General features: G+C 38.1%; 2 long non-coding RNA genes and 1 pseudogene across 2 annotated transcripts; 1 reads left to right on the forward strand and 2 right to left on the reverse strand.

The window, feature by feature from the left end:
- The window catches only part of LOC133737273 (probable CoA ligase CCL6), a 256,961-nt pseudogene that overhangs the window by 163,952 nt on the left and 78,126 nt on the right, over positions 1 to 14,883 (reverse strand).
- Positions 180 to 1,403, reverse strand: LOC133740651 (uncharacterized). Its single transcript, XR_009861352.1, has 5 exons — positions 1,330 to 1,403; positions 986 to 1,224; positions 635 to 813; positions 458 to 558; positions 180 to 373 (listed from the first exon to the last, which is right to left on the reverse strand). It is a non-coding gene; the product is annotated as an uncharacterized LOC133740651 (long non-coding RNA).
- LOC133741396 (uncharacterized) lies at positions 10,827 to 13,652 on the forward strand. The gene is made up of 8 exons (XR_009861880.1): positions 10,827 to 11,163; positions 11,269 to 11,393; positions 11,642 to 11,692; positions 11,811 to 11,868; positions 12,017 to 12,148; positions 12,284 to 12,368; positions 12,638 to 12,696; positions 13,243 to 13,652. It is a non-coding gene; the product is annotated as an uncharacterized LOC133741396 (long non-coding RNA).

The raw sequence follows: 14,883 nt of genomic DNA on the forward strand, positions 1-14,883 counted from the left end.
AGTAGCATTGTAGCACACTACTTTCATCATCCGAACTGCTGAATATTGCACCTCCTCGTTAAGTGCAAGCACGACATTTGGGACCAGCACGAATTCTAGAATAAACATGAAATATTTTATCTCGGATGAAAGAATAAATATGAAAATTTCATATGATCTCTACTTATCTCTACACAAACTTAGAACAAAGGTCAATATGGGTAAATCCCGGCTATATATTCTTTTACAGTCATATGTAGTTTTTCATCAACGAAAGAGCAGGCAATCGAAATTTTGGGAAAGTGATGTAGCGAGATTTATCCAATAGTTGCTTGCAGCTCTGTTCTTATACTTTTCCACCCTTTGCTTCACTATAAAGTTTTTCAACTTGGTCCTGCAGATGATGTAATTCAACATACATATTTAGAATTAACTTATCAGAGTTCCAACCTTTTCTTATCTATGCAGAAAATCATACCTTGTAATATTTGAGTAATTGCGGTCTTTTCAATTTGAAAGTTGGAGTCATGAGGGGTTTGGTTCCAAATGAACTGCTTTTAACAACTCAAACCCTTGAAGCTGAAGCGTAAATGTCTTTTAAATCAGATTGAATAAACTTAAGCAACACAGCATGAAACAGGGATGGAGCACATACTTGCTGTTTCTGACCCATACTATTGAGCTCATCCAAAATGAATTTTCTTGCCTTCGGATTTTGACACAATGATTTGTAGTCATCAGTCAAATGATGCTCAGCTGCCCAGTCCTCCAAGGCTCCAAGGCCTTTTTGTCAGCAACAAGAAATGACTCGAAGCTGTTCTCATAAACCCATATCTGCCGACCAGATGAAAGTTAAGATGTTAAGATATCTGTCTGTAACTTCACAAAACATGAGAGAAGGGTGGAGGACACTGGCACAAAGAGGAACACAAATTCATTTATTGATGAATTAAAGATAAGTCCTGTTATTTATCATACAAGTAGAATACAGAAGTTAGCAACAAACCGATGTGATAAGGGGGCATTGCAAGTATCTGGTTTCAATGCTTTCCACAGCAACATATTCACCTTGGGAGAGTTTAAATTTATTCTTTTTCCTGTGATAAAGTGTTTTCGGTCAACCATACCATATCCTTGTGATAAAGTGCTGCAGCTGGTGACCCTCAAAAATTCCTCCACATGCCTGGGCAAAGGCGCAGCACCAGACAACATTATACAAACTCGTCCTCCTAGTGCCTGTTTTATCTGCCACAAATAACACAGTTTATTAGAATGTAACACATAAAATAGAAGTAACGATGTAAAACCAGCTATTTCGATAATAGAAAGGTGAAGGATAGAATGACTGACCTTGTGAAACACAAGCTTGTCCAAGAGAGGTGCCGCTTTTTCTTGTGGTAGACCCTTCTCCATATTTGCCAACTTGCTGCCATACAAATATTAATTAGTTTATGGTAGGAATACAAAAATGCTAACAAAACAGGAGGTCTTAGTGAGACGTACTAGTTATATGCATACTGGAAAAGGTTCTTCTTCAGCACACCACCGGATGAAACTTTACTAACATTACCTTCGGAAACAAAAATTAAGCCAAATATTAACAACAATTAAATTCAAGGACATACATGTATACAGTTCAAATTGATGAATCTATTTTACCAGTGTATATACGATCATAAACGCAAGGAACCGCACAAAACATAGTAGGCCTTAGTTCCTGAAGGTCGTCCGGTAAAAACCTGACATCCTGCAAGTCCAACGGCAATCACATTGGACAGAGGTTGACGTTGGTAAGTTGAAATTAATAATTTCATGTTGATAATGCTACAAAATCCAGAACAAAATTAATGGCCTTTTCAGGGACAAAACTACTAAATCTCCATGACCAAAACATGTTCTCTGCAAGTTTATTTGCCTCAAACATATAAACAAGGTACATTTATGCTTCCAAACAGTGCAATAGACCAAACATAGGTACAGGACATGGTGAAAATTAATCACCAGATTGCACCCCAAACAACTCATGACAAGTTACAAGAGCTATCCTGCCTTTTATTATATATATATATATATATATATATATATATATGTAGGCAGAATAAGCATTAATTCAGAAACATAAAGATAGAATGTGCTAAAAAGCTAAAAAATTGAAGATGTTAACTGTGAGAAGTTATTTACCACTCTATCTTTTAGGAAAAGTATATGGTCTGTTGAAAATACTTCTGATATTAATGCTGCATTAGTAACGATTACGCCTTTTGGTTCTCCAGTTGTTCCACTGGTATAAATTATTGTGCAAACAGCAGTCCTCCATTTTGGAGGTAGTTCACAATCTGAATTTCCCTGAGAACATAATAGATGATTTTATATTGTTGAAAGTTAATGGCCAATCCTTTACTGAAAACAATAACTTATATGAGAAAACAGTGTTGAGAAGTTACCAACTAAAAGAATTCTTCCCATGAAAAGCAAGACACCCCCAGTTTTTCTGCTTCCTTCTTTTGAGTGATAGAAACATTTGTGAAGCTGACAATTGCTGAATAACGCAGATGTATATGTTAGATACAATCCTAACAACTTGGACCTCAAATTTGAAGTATTTAAGGAAATAGTATATGATCAACTTTTTAAATGCGTAGAACAGTTTGGAAGGCATGATATAATCTGCAGAAAGAATTACAAAGTAAGGATCTTACAAAGCAAGAAAAGGAGAGGAAAATAAATTTATATAAACGGAGTGCATATTAGGAAAGGAACCAAGAAGTGCACAAGGCAAGTTGGTTTTTGTATTCATATCATGTTTACTACAACAAACTTGGATTATGAATGTTCTAGTATCGAAATATTAGACATCAGTGGCTTCAAAGTTCAAAAAAATATCTAGTTATGATAATGACAGAATAGTTTGGAAAATAACTCACAGCAGGGATTTTGTTTTCTTGAACAAAAGCTATTGAAACTTCAGCACGGTTGATGATGAACTCAACTGCATTAGCACCTGCAACACAAACGTGAAATGTCAATCAAATAAATTTGAAGGGAAACTGAAAATGCACCTCCCAGTTTTCTCCCTAGACCCCCACAACTTAATTTCGCAAACCTTCCCCTTATACCTGTAGAATTCAAAAACAGTTTGGCATGTTTAGTGGTTGGCTACTAAACTTTTGTTGTGGCTAGCTAGCAAACATTTGGTACTGTTCAGTAGTTTCCAACAGAACCGTTAAGTTGTTGTGAAGAGTCCAATAGACAACTACCAAGTATTCAGTAGCCAGCCACTGGACACTGCTCAATCCAGATTCATAAACGACGGTGAAGTGGTCGATTTTGAAAAGGAAAAAGTTAAGACAATTTAGAACAATTATTCAAACTCAACCACCATCATTAGAGTACATTATCTGCCACTGGAAAATGATACATGCACTAAAAATTCTTTAAAAAGAAAACAAGCATACCAAGGGTGTCATAAAGTGGAACATATGTAATGGCATGGCTGTTACAGGCCTGTAAAAAGAAAAAAGAAAAGGAAAAAAAAAAACCATAAGCATAAGGCTGAAAAGTCGCAATCTTTCTAATAAGATTCAGTCCCCAGTATCAGATTCAGTTGTTCAATACTTCAACCAGTCACAAAAATGGGCTCTTAACGGTCGACATAGCATTTCTTCATTCTAGTCTCTTGCAAGATATGCACATAGCAAGATATGCACATAAATGAATTACAGTATTATTACCTCCATTGCAATAATCCATTAATGGGAGCAATTTGATCCGTATATACCACAACGATCTCCCTGCAAACATTGAAACATATAAAAAAGCAATCTTTTTCCATTTCACAGTTACTATTCTCACTACCATTATTATACATCAACTCTATAACACATACACCTAAAAATGTCACACACACACACACAAACACACACATAAATTCATGAGTGGACAGGTGTGACTTACAGGATTGGCACCAACGCTTCTGATGGCTGAACCCATACGAATGGCTGCATCATAGACCTCTTGATATGTACTCCACACATATGGACCCGCCTGTCATTTTGCATTAAACAAAATTGGCATTAGTATTTCCTATTAACAAAATTGAGCTCCTGGGTTTCAATGGGTTGCTGCCAATGCTCAGATGGAAATGGAATGAACCTTCTTCTAGTTGACTTGGTGTTGACCAGCATTCGACCGCTTGGGTTCCTCTTAGCAGAGTCACTGCCAGTGAAAACAGAGTTTCAGCCATCATGTCATACTAACAATTTGAGTCCATTCACACCAGTGAGCCTTTTTTAGTCTGTTCATACTTATCACTACCACATTTCTTCTTTGCTCATGTAGGTAATTCTTGTCCAGCTTATCAACTGGCCTATTAGCTCAGCTGGTTAAAGAGTCGTGCTAATAACGCGAAGCTCACAGGTTCGAGACCTGTAGGGGCCACTTTTCATTTACGCTTTTTCCAATTTTTACCCATTTTTCTTTTTGGGCCATTTGACCTGTTTTCTGATTCTAAATTCTTCCAAGTTCCAATTAACAGACTGAAATATTAATAAAACTATGATTCTGTTTTTTTTTTTTCCTCCTATGATTCTACTTTGCATGCATAATTCTCTGAGAAATAAACTCAGTAGCATTCACAATACATGCATGTGACACTCGATTTAACATACATGATCAATCCCACAACTTTCAGTAAGGCCTGCACGATTCAACAAACTGATGAAATGTAGATCTCTTCTTTTCATATATATCTGCTTCTGATGTGTTGTACTAGCTGATTTAGAAAATTAAGGTCATTTGAATGACCACAAAAGCATCTCATACTTGACATCTCATAGGCCAAACACATATATCATGAATTAAGGTGAGAAAGCACGTTGAGTTAAATACTTAACCTTGTTTAATTTCCTGAATCTTCACTATGATTTAACTGATTCAAGTATGTATTAATTATGATATGCAGTCAACTTAAGCAGAATCCTAACAACTTGCACCTCAAACATCAAGTATTCAAACAAATAGTTTATTACCTACTTTTTAAATGTGTAGAACAGTTTGGTAGGCAAGATAAATCTGCAGAAAGAATACCACAATGCTTTACCAACATTGCTGCATGCATTAGTACTAATTACAGCTTTTCATTTTCCCGATGTGCATCAGTATATATTACTTTGCAGTCGGTCACTGTTTGGGACGATAACTTTCCAGTAGTCCTGCAACAGCATAATTGCTCAGATGTCAGTCCTCTGTTTTGCTACAAATGTCTGTTATTATCTCTGAAACTACTGAAGCAAGAATGAGGAGTTTTCAAAAAAGGAAACGGTACCAACAAACACAAATTCATATTGAGGCAAATACAGGAGTGTCCTTATTAACGCATACTACATGTATCATTTGTACTGGTTAAACAATAGTAAAATACCTCATAAAAGTCACCACAGCTTTTTAAGGGCGCACCAGATTAACTAGATTGAGAAATAGTGACTCAACACGTAAAAGGTGGGAACAGCGCATATAACCAAATCGCCACATTTCAAGGAAGGTTATGTATTGCAGCTACACTTCTAACAAGCTGTGTGCAGAGACGTGAAATAACTACTTCATTTAAGTGAATCTGGAAAGAGCAACCAGCAGACAGGAGCACAAAGAGCCAATTCTGTGTTCTCCCATTTGAAATTTTGAAGAATTTGAATAAAGAATCCAAACAGTCGAAACCCCTTGAAATCCATTTGACAGTTGAACCACTTTTGGAACCACTTCAAAATTTATAGAAGTCAGGATTCTGAAAATTTGTATGAAAGTTGAAAAAGAACAATATGAATCAAAGTATTATGATTAAAAAAAAAGTACAGTGAAAATGACCGTGATGCAATATTTCAGAATACCTTGAATCCCTCCACTCGTCGTGACATAAGACTTCCATGCATACTGATTTTAGACCAGAATTTAGCCAACTCGGTAGTACTGAATGGTATCTCATGTGGTTTAGACCACTTCTTCATGATGTCTTTAGCTATACGTACTGCCTAATATGCAAAACCAATAACATTAAGAAAGCAAGTTCTAAGTTATATAGAACTTAAGTTTTCCAAATTCTAACTTTTTTCCAAATATACCTACGGAGTATTTCGGAAGATAAACGCAAAAATCCCTGAGGATCCAAAATTTGCTATCCCAAAGCTTATTTGCAAACTTTTGCTGGACTAACCCTGTAGCATTTCTTTTAGCAATTCATGCATGATGGGCACATGACTTGCTCCAATATTTATGAAGGCCTTCTGTCAGAACTTGGATACCATGCATAAGATTAGGGACAAAACGTGCAAGTTCCTTCATCGGATTTATCTGTTTTTGTCCATCAAAAGAACATGCAATTTGAAGGAAACTTCTTTCACCGAATCTTCTAGTGCATTATAACATATTTTGAGAATTTCTTGAGTAACTTGTTTACGATCAACTCCTCTTTTTAAATCATCTAATACATCTGTCCAATCGTACCAACTTTCACCATACAGACATGAACCTAAAACCACCAAAGTTAATGGAATGCCTTGAGCATGATATACTGCAACTTGTGCCAGTGGCAAATATATACCATCCAAACGTCCTCTGAAGGCATTCCAACAGAAAAGCTGCATTGCTTCATCTCGATTTAGTTTGTTGACTGTATATATTCGATTAACTTGATGAGCAACAAGCAAATTCCTATATCTTGTTGTTATAATAACTCTGCTACCCGAACCAAACCAATCCAAACCTCCAACTAATTTGTTTAACTGGTCTGGATGATTCACATTATCAAGAATTAAGACGACCCTTTTATGCCTCAATCTCTTCTTTATCACAGTGATTCATTGGTCAACATCAGTTACGTTTACCTTGCTACCTAGAATCTTAAAAAGAAAAATGGTTTGTAGGATTGATAGACCTTCACATCGCTTGAACTTTTCCACATCCCCAATATTTGCTAGAAAACAACCTCCTTGAAACCGATAAGCAATAGAATTATACACAGCTTTAGCAACTGTTGTCTTACCTATGCCACCAGTTCCAAGTATCCCTACCATGCGGACATCACTTTTCCCAACTTCTAAAAATTTCAGCATATCTTGTATGCGAGACTCTATTCCAACAGGATGCTTTGCCACAGGTAAGTAGGTACGTTTTAAGTTAGTATGTCTTAACGATTGTGCCAAAATCTCTTCAATGATGCTATCAATGAATTTGGATTGACTCCTGCCAGATGAACCACATATGAGATATCCAACAAAATGGTTACTTTCTTTCTCTTTATCAATTTTGTATGTTTTAGGATAAATTTCTTATGATGATAACTTTCTTGCTCAATGATGGGAAATCTTCCTTACTAGTGTTTCTCAACATCAATTCAACATACAGTATAATGATAGGAATGCACAAGTTAATTAGCTACGCTTTTTCTTTTTCTTTTTTCCGGCAGGAATTAAAACTTCCTAGAGAATCATTGAAGAACTACATTAAGAAATTTCGTCCTAACATATTTTTGGTGCCATGATCATTTGGTTTAATTTCCAATACTCAAGAACACATCGTATGTCAATGAATGGGAGGAAGAAGTAGGAGAGGAAAGAAGAGGCCCCCTTGAGTAGAAACAGAATCCGTATTGAGTAACCTTCTTCTTTTTAGGGGCGGAGACTTACTGATTAAGCTTCTTGTTCTTGATGGGGGACCCATATCTTTTCTCTTCTTCTTTCGGTTCCCAGAATCCATAAATGGCGGACTATAAAACAGGGGGATGAAATGAAGATTTGTGAGTTGATGGAAAGGTGATTGATCCGAGTATAAGACTCTTGTTATGTGTTCAAGTAGACAGTCCAGGCTCAGATTCTGACTTTCCCAAAACTAATCTCTCTCTCACTTTTTTTCTCTTCTCTATCTCTCAAGAGAGGTTTTTTCGATGATGCAGTGGAGCTGAGAAACAGCCCAGATAGAGAAGGTTGGTTTTTTTTTTTTTTTTTGAGAAATAAGAATTGCATTAAAAGCAATCTAGATAGTTACATCAGAAATAGGTACACGGGAGAGCCATTGTGGCTCCTCCTCAACCCAAACTTGAAATACAGGAAACAAAAGCGCATTTTTAGCTAAACTATGCGCTGCCTGATTACATCTCATAGGACTATATGTACAAATAACTGAAGAGAAGAGAAATGGAAGAGATTTCGCACTTCGTCAACCAAAGATCCTTCAACAGACCAAACAGAATTGGTTGTGTTCAAATCATTAATCACTCCCAAAGCATCCATTTCCAGAATTATTTGTGTCGATTGAAAACCTGCTTGGATAATAGTCTGCAAGCCCAAGACTGCTACATATAGTTCTGTAGCTTTGACAGAAAAACCACCCCTTAATCCTTTTGACACCGCTATCATTAAATCACCATTTTCATTACGGAGGACTGCACCCAATCCCCTTAAGCCAAGTACTTCGTCTACAGCACCATCCACATTCAGTTTCAGAAAAGGAAAAGAAGGTCGAGTCCATCTAACCTGAGCAGTAGTTCTATTAGCAGGGTAGCAAGCATTGAGATGCTGCTCCAAAAATTGTTGCTGCAATTGTAGAGCTTGAGCATCCAGAAAGTGAGGATTGACCAGTTTGTAGTTGAAAATCACATCATTTCGAGCCTGCCAAATCCTTCTACATAATAGCACCACTAAATCCAATTCATGCAAAGTAGGAACTGATGTTGCATATCGAAACAGGTCTGTGAAGGTCCCAAAATATCCACTACCCACTGCACCCTTGAAAGGAGTAGTCTTCCAAATAGAGAAGGTTGGTTGGTTCCCCAGAAAATGCCAAATAGAGGGTGGAATGAAAGTGGTTTTTTCCTTACTTTTCAACCGGTGTGAATGTGTCGCGATTTAAAATAATAAAAACATCAGTCAGACTCAGGGTTAAATGTATTTTATGTCTTCCAATAAAAAAATGTAATTTATATTTATTAGAAGAAAATTTTTTATAAAAAATCTGGACTATTGACAAAAAAAATTTGGTAACTTAAATTTTATAAAGTCTAATGGTGTTGAAGGAATATCGATTTAGTGTGCCTTATCAAACTAGGAGTAGCAATAGGAGAGAAGGTTCTAGATTTCCCAATCCTACACGGATTGGTATTCCTTGTAACATTAGAACTAGCACTTTGTAATCCCTATATATAGGGCTCCTATTCTCAATAATAATACACAACTCTCTCTACAATTCTCTCATCAATCTCTCTCGAATCTATTATCTTAAAACACGTTATCAGCACGAGCCCAACCACAAAAGCCAAAAAAAAGCCAAAACCCGAAAAGAATTTCATATGGCCAAAACTGCCGCAGCCCCTAGCCCGTGCTAGCATCGCTGCAGCCTGCCCCGCGCGGGCCCCTGCGCCCCCTTGCGCACGCTGCCTGTGCAGCCCAGCGCGCTCCCGTGCAGCCCAGCACGCTCCCGCGCCTTGCTCGCTAGCCTCACTAGCATCTGCGCCCAGCTGCCCCGCGCTACGCGCCTCTGCGTCCGCTGCAGCCTTGCTCCGCACGCTGCCACAGCAGCTTCTGCGCACCCGTGTGCCTGCTACCCCGCAGCTCCCGCGCACCTGCTGCCCTTTGCAGCGCCCCCTGCCGCTGCAGCAGCCCCGCAGTCCTACCGCGTCCCACAGCGCGCCTGCAGCTCAGCATCGCTGCCCCTGCAGCATCACCGCAGCCCCTGCTGCTTGTGTACCCTGCTGCCCCTGCAGCGTCTGCATCCTAGCTACCTTTGTAGCCCCGTCGGCCAGCAACGCAACCTACCGGCCACACTCTCGGCCCCATCCCATTAGTGCACAAGCCTAGCACCGCCGAGCCATTAGCCACGACCAGGATTGTAAACAAGTTACAATCCCAGGTTAGGATCGAACATCCACTTCAATCCTAGCTTAGGATTGAAGCAGCATATGCAATCCCGACCCAGGATCGATAGCACACCTGCAATCCTACACGCCTGCATCGACACGAGCGTGATCCAAATACAAGTAAGTATTCAAAAGAGTAAGTTTTGAAGTTCCTATAATTCGAAATTTAAATATTTCTTCTTTTCTCGGGGACTTGAAAACCTCCATTCTTCTACATCCCACCTTTCTTATAACGTGGGTTCGATTCTTGAAAAGCGGAATCGTGGGGATTCACGCTACATACGAACTAAGAGTGTTCGTAATCTTCGGACTAAGAGCGTTCGTGAGCATCGATTTTTACGAACTAAGAGCGTTCGTAGGCTACGGACTAAGAGCGTTCGTAAGCATAAAAATCTGACCATATAAGCGTCATTGGTTTCAATCCATATCCAAAAATTTGGAAACTATCAACAAAGACAGTGGTTATAACTCTTTCTCACTAGGCGTACTCAAGAGTAATTGTGATGTCTAGGCAAGGTTTGAACTGAGAGAACGGTTTTAAAAGTGAGCAACGCTCACTACAAGAAAATGACTCTTTTACCGCGCACATTTTACGGCGTGCATTAATGCGTGCCGTAATAGGCACACATTTACGGCGCATTTTCACGCAAGCCGTTAATACCCTTTATGATATGGTCTTTTACGGCGTGCATCTAATGAGTGCCGTAATAGACACACATTTACGGCGCATTTTCACGCAGGCCGTTAATACCCTTTCTGATATAGTCTTTTACGGCGTGCATCTAATGCATGCCGTTAATGTCATTGTTCATTTAGTCTTTTATGGCATGCATTGATGTGTGCCGTAAAAGTAAAAGGCCAAAAATTTTCACTAAAGTTTATATTTCCCTCCATCTTTTCCCTCTACACTTTTCATTTTTATTTTTTTCATTTCATAACACAGCCTCGAGCCCTCGTTTCTCACTGCCTCACTTCCAGTCCACGACCCTATCTCATTTCAGTTTCTCTCTCTTCCTTTCGCTCTCTCTTTCTTCACTGGCCTCTCAGTTTTCTCTTCGTCATCGACAATTCGAGATCGCCAAGGAGACCGCCAAGGACTGGGTTAAGCTCACCGTCCAAAACCGTCAGGCCAAGGTCTCAGTGGTCCCCTCTACCGCCTCTTTGGGATCTGCGTTTTGCTTGGAGCCGGATCGCGACCGCAAAATGTCAACTGCTTCAGATTCGTTTTCTCTACCTTCTTCCTTCACACATCTCTCAGCCGGAGCTTCCTCCTTTCCCTCCAGGTCCATCTCTGCTGTTACTCTTTTCTTCAATCTTGTTTTCGTCGGTTTGTTTTGATTTAATCTTGCTCAGTTATCATCGTTGTCGTTTATTCTTCTTAATTTCAGATCCAGTTATGATTAGATCTTTTGTAAAGATCCAATATTGGGGCCGCTAAGTTTGTGAAGGAGATGGGGCTCAATTATCGAGCTGCACTTAGCAATATCACCAATTTCAAAAGAGAGGCTTTTGGGTATGTGACTTTTTCTTAGAATCTGAATCTATTTCTGGGTTTTCGTTCTGCCATAGACCCATTACAAAGTTGGAACTGACTCATATTTGATCTCCATTTTTGGTTAATCCACTAGCTCCGTCAGATTTGTTGTCATTCTCGTCCTTATTATTTTTTTTTTGTAAGTTGAATCATGGATTTTTATTCTTGTTGTGCTGTTTTGATTGTCAAATTGAATTTTTGTTCTGTTTTACTGAATATGTTTTCAGAAAGCATGCTTCTCAGTTCTCACTTTCTCAGTCAATACTAGAAGACTCTCTGTAAGACAAAATAATTGTAACTTGTGCACTTATAGATCAATTATTGACTTCTGCATATCTACTTTTAGCTTGGTGTAAAGCTAAGAAGTTTTGCTAATCATATGTGTTTTTCTACCAGCTTTCAGAGAAGACGCAAGTTGATTGAAGGTTGGATGGCCAAACCAATATGGAAGCAGGTTGGTGGAAACTTGGAATTATGAGTTGACTGTGAATTGATTATTCCTTGAAAGACTATTGAAAGTAATCCATGTCAAGTATCATAATATGTGACTACTACGATTGGTCAGAATTTTTGAACTTCCAGTTTCCTTTATGCATTTTCAGGCGGACCCTCGATATGTTAGTACCAATATATCTCAGTTGTGATTTATGATGACAGTCAGATCTTCTAGTTGCAGCAGCCAGGACTGGAAAGATTGTCAATATATTAAGAAGGGTCAATTCTGTGCTCCTTCTGTGAGTAATTTACTCTATCTCTCTATAGTTTAGTTTTGAGTGATTAATTCTGACATAACTGATACCAATCTCATTTAAAACATATTGGCATGTATATGCATCTGGTATTTATTATTAAGTTTTCCACATCTGTAGGTCATGGTAAATTCTGCTGAGAAGATTCGACTGGCAGGAAATCCAAATGTGATGGTTTGTGAGAGGGGAACTATGTTTGGTTATAGTAAGACATCTCCGTTTTCTTTTATAGCTGCAATGATTATGTCCAATTAAGCTGCCATTTGAGCTTTCCTCAAGATTCCACTGCTTGCCCACTTTCCTTGTCAAATGCTTATGTCCAGAGAGAATTTTCTGGTTGCATTAACCCTTTTTGGTTTTTGATATTCATGCATTGGTTGTGCATCCATAGTATTTAAGATTTAACATTGGCTTTATAATACTGTGGCACACTCATATATCATATATCTTATACATCTCTGCTTTGGTTTATAGATGATTTAATTGTTGATCCGCGTAATTTGGAGTGGATCAGAGAAGCTAATTGTCCTGTTGTAAGTTGTTTCTTTTCTTTTCCTTCCTGTACTTTTTGGTGGTGTTATCTGTATTTCTGTCTTATAGTTTTTCTGTTTATATTCCATGAAAATAGAAATTACTTTATTGTGAATCATACTGGAAATTCATGAAACACATTTCCCCATCTCTAGCCCAAAATTTTTCTCAACAGTGCTTCATCTTGTTTGGCTGAATAGACAATGCTTTTGTGGTTACAGAAGTAACCATAGGACAATTTGTAGGAACCAATGCCTGGTGAATATGCAAACATTTGGTGCTCTAAAATTTCTGTTCTTATATCTTACATTAGCCTAAGTGGTATGGCCAATCAGTTGTTTGTATGTTGCTACATCTGAGTCCTCTAACTGTAATCTGACATTATGGAAAGAAAAGTTGGTTGGTAACTTTAAGTTTTTCTAGTTAAGTTGGGTCACCTTTAATGCAACTATTGTGCATTTTCTGGATTTGCTTCTGCAATGTCTATCATTTCTTTTGTTTTGCACTTGTGAAAGAACGAAACACTCACTTCTCAATGCATGTTGCAGTTACTATTCTATGTATGGACATTTCAAGAAGCTGGATGAAGAGATTAAAAGGGGAGCTGCATCTTTGGAAGTAGAAGCCCAACTATCTCAGGTTTGCAATTGTCGATCACTTCATATTATGGAATTGATATACGATAAATCAAGAAGCTGCATAAACTATTTAGAATTTGTGCTACAAGTATTTTTCACTTTTGACCTTGATTATGATGACTTCCTTATGTCAGTTACTTGTAGTGTTGCTGGAAAGTCACTGGACTTTACTATGTTTTGGTATGCTAATGACTAATTCTGCAGGGGTGGTCATTTTCACATGATCCATTGCACAAATGAAGGTTATATTTACAATTTTTTTTTTGAAATATTGTTCCCTTTTATTTATCTGTTGTCATTAACAATGGAACACACTTCTTTCCAGACACTTTTACATTATGTTCCTGCAGGGAGGGTGGTAGTCCTTGATCTGTTTGCTGAAGTGAAACTGTGAAACTGATATGTGAATTGAACTTGTAAAGTTAGAGTTTGATTGATTGATGTAATGACTACTGCTACTTGTATATTTTTAATTGTCATTTTGTAAATGAAATTACTTATAACGATAATCTGATTGAAATGTTTCTCTTACGTACATCTAATTTGTCATATGGATATGGTGATACAAATGTGAAATTGGTAAAAATATAAATTTTTTTTTATTAAAAAAAACCTTATTTACGGCGTGCAAGCTGCGCCTTAAATAGGAACTCAACCACTCTTTTACGGCACACATTATACGCCTTAAATAGAAAGTCTTTTACGGCGTGCAACATGTGCCGTAAATAACATGAGTGACATTTCCGATATCACTTTGACGGCGTTCTTGGATGCACTTTAACGGCGCATTTTAGTGTGCCGTAAATGTGGTACGTCTTTTACGGCTCCGGCATTTACAGCCTGCTTTTGTGCGCCGTAAATACCCTTTTACGGCACACATTGTGGGCAGTAAAAGACCATTTTTGGTGTAGTGGCTTCACCAAAATCTCGCCTTACCTTACCTGGTCACAACCAAATTGGAATTACCAAACGGATTAAGTAACTACTACTTGTCTAAGCTTGATTATCCTTTTTGGATTAAATTTAGAAACTTTGACGTAATCATTGGCTTTCATTGAAATAAAGTGTCGATTTTGATTCGAACTTTATTAATTTCAAGTATGTTTCCCGGAGAGCTAGAATGCCTCGTGGATAGTGCTACTACGCACACCATACTTCGAAATAGGCAGTTATTTCTTGTGATGACGCCTACTCGATCTTCTGTGACTACGATGGCTGGATCATCTCAATTGATTCATGGTCGAGGACCAGCTCAATTTCTGTTGCCAAATGGCACAATTTTAAATGTCACCGAAGCTCTTTATGCTCCTAGGGCAGGAAGAACCCTTTTGAGCTTTAAAGATATAAGAGCCAATGGTTTTCATGCGGAAACGTATTGTGAGAATGGACAAGAGTTCCTTTGCATCACCTCTAATGACTACGGACATAAAAGAGTCTTAGAGAAACTTATGTGTCGCTCTAGTGGGTTGTATGCAACCACTATTCGAGTCATTGAATCCAACCATGTCATGAGAGATGATTTATGGGATTCCGACACATATAGGCTTTGGC

Source organism: Rosa rugosa, chromosome 3 (genome assembly GCF_958449725.1).
Source record: "Rosa rugosa chromosome 3, drRosRugo1.1, whole genome shotgun sequence".
In the NCBI taxonomy this organism is placed as follows: Eukaryota; Viridiplantae; Streptophyta; class Magnoliopsida; order Rosales; family Rosaceae; genus Rosa; species Rosa rugosa.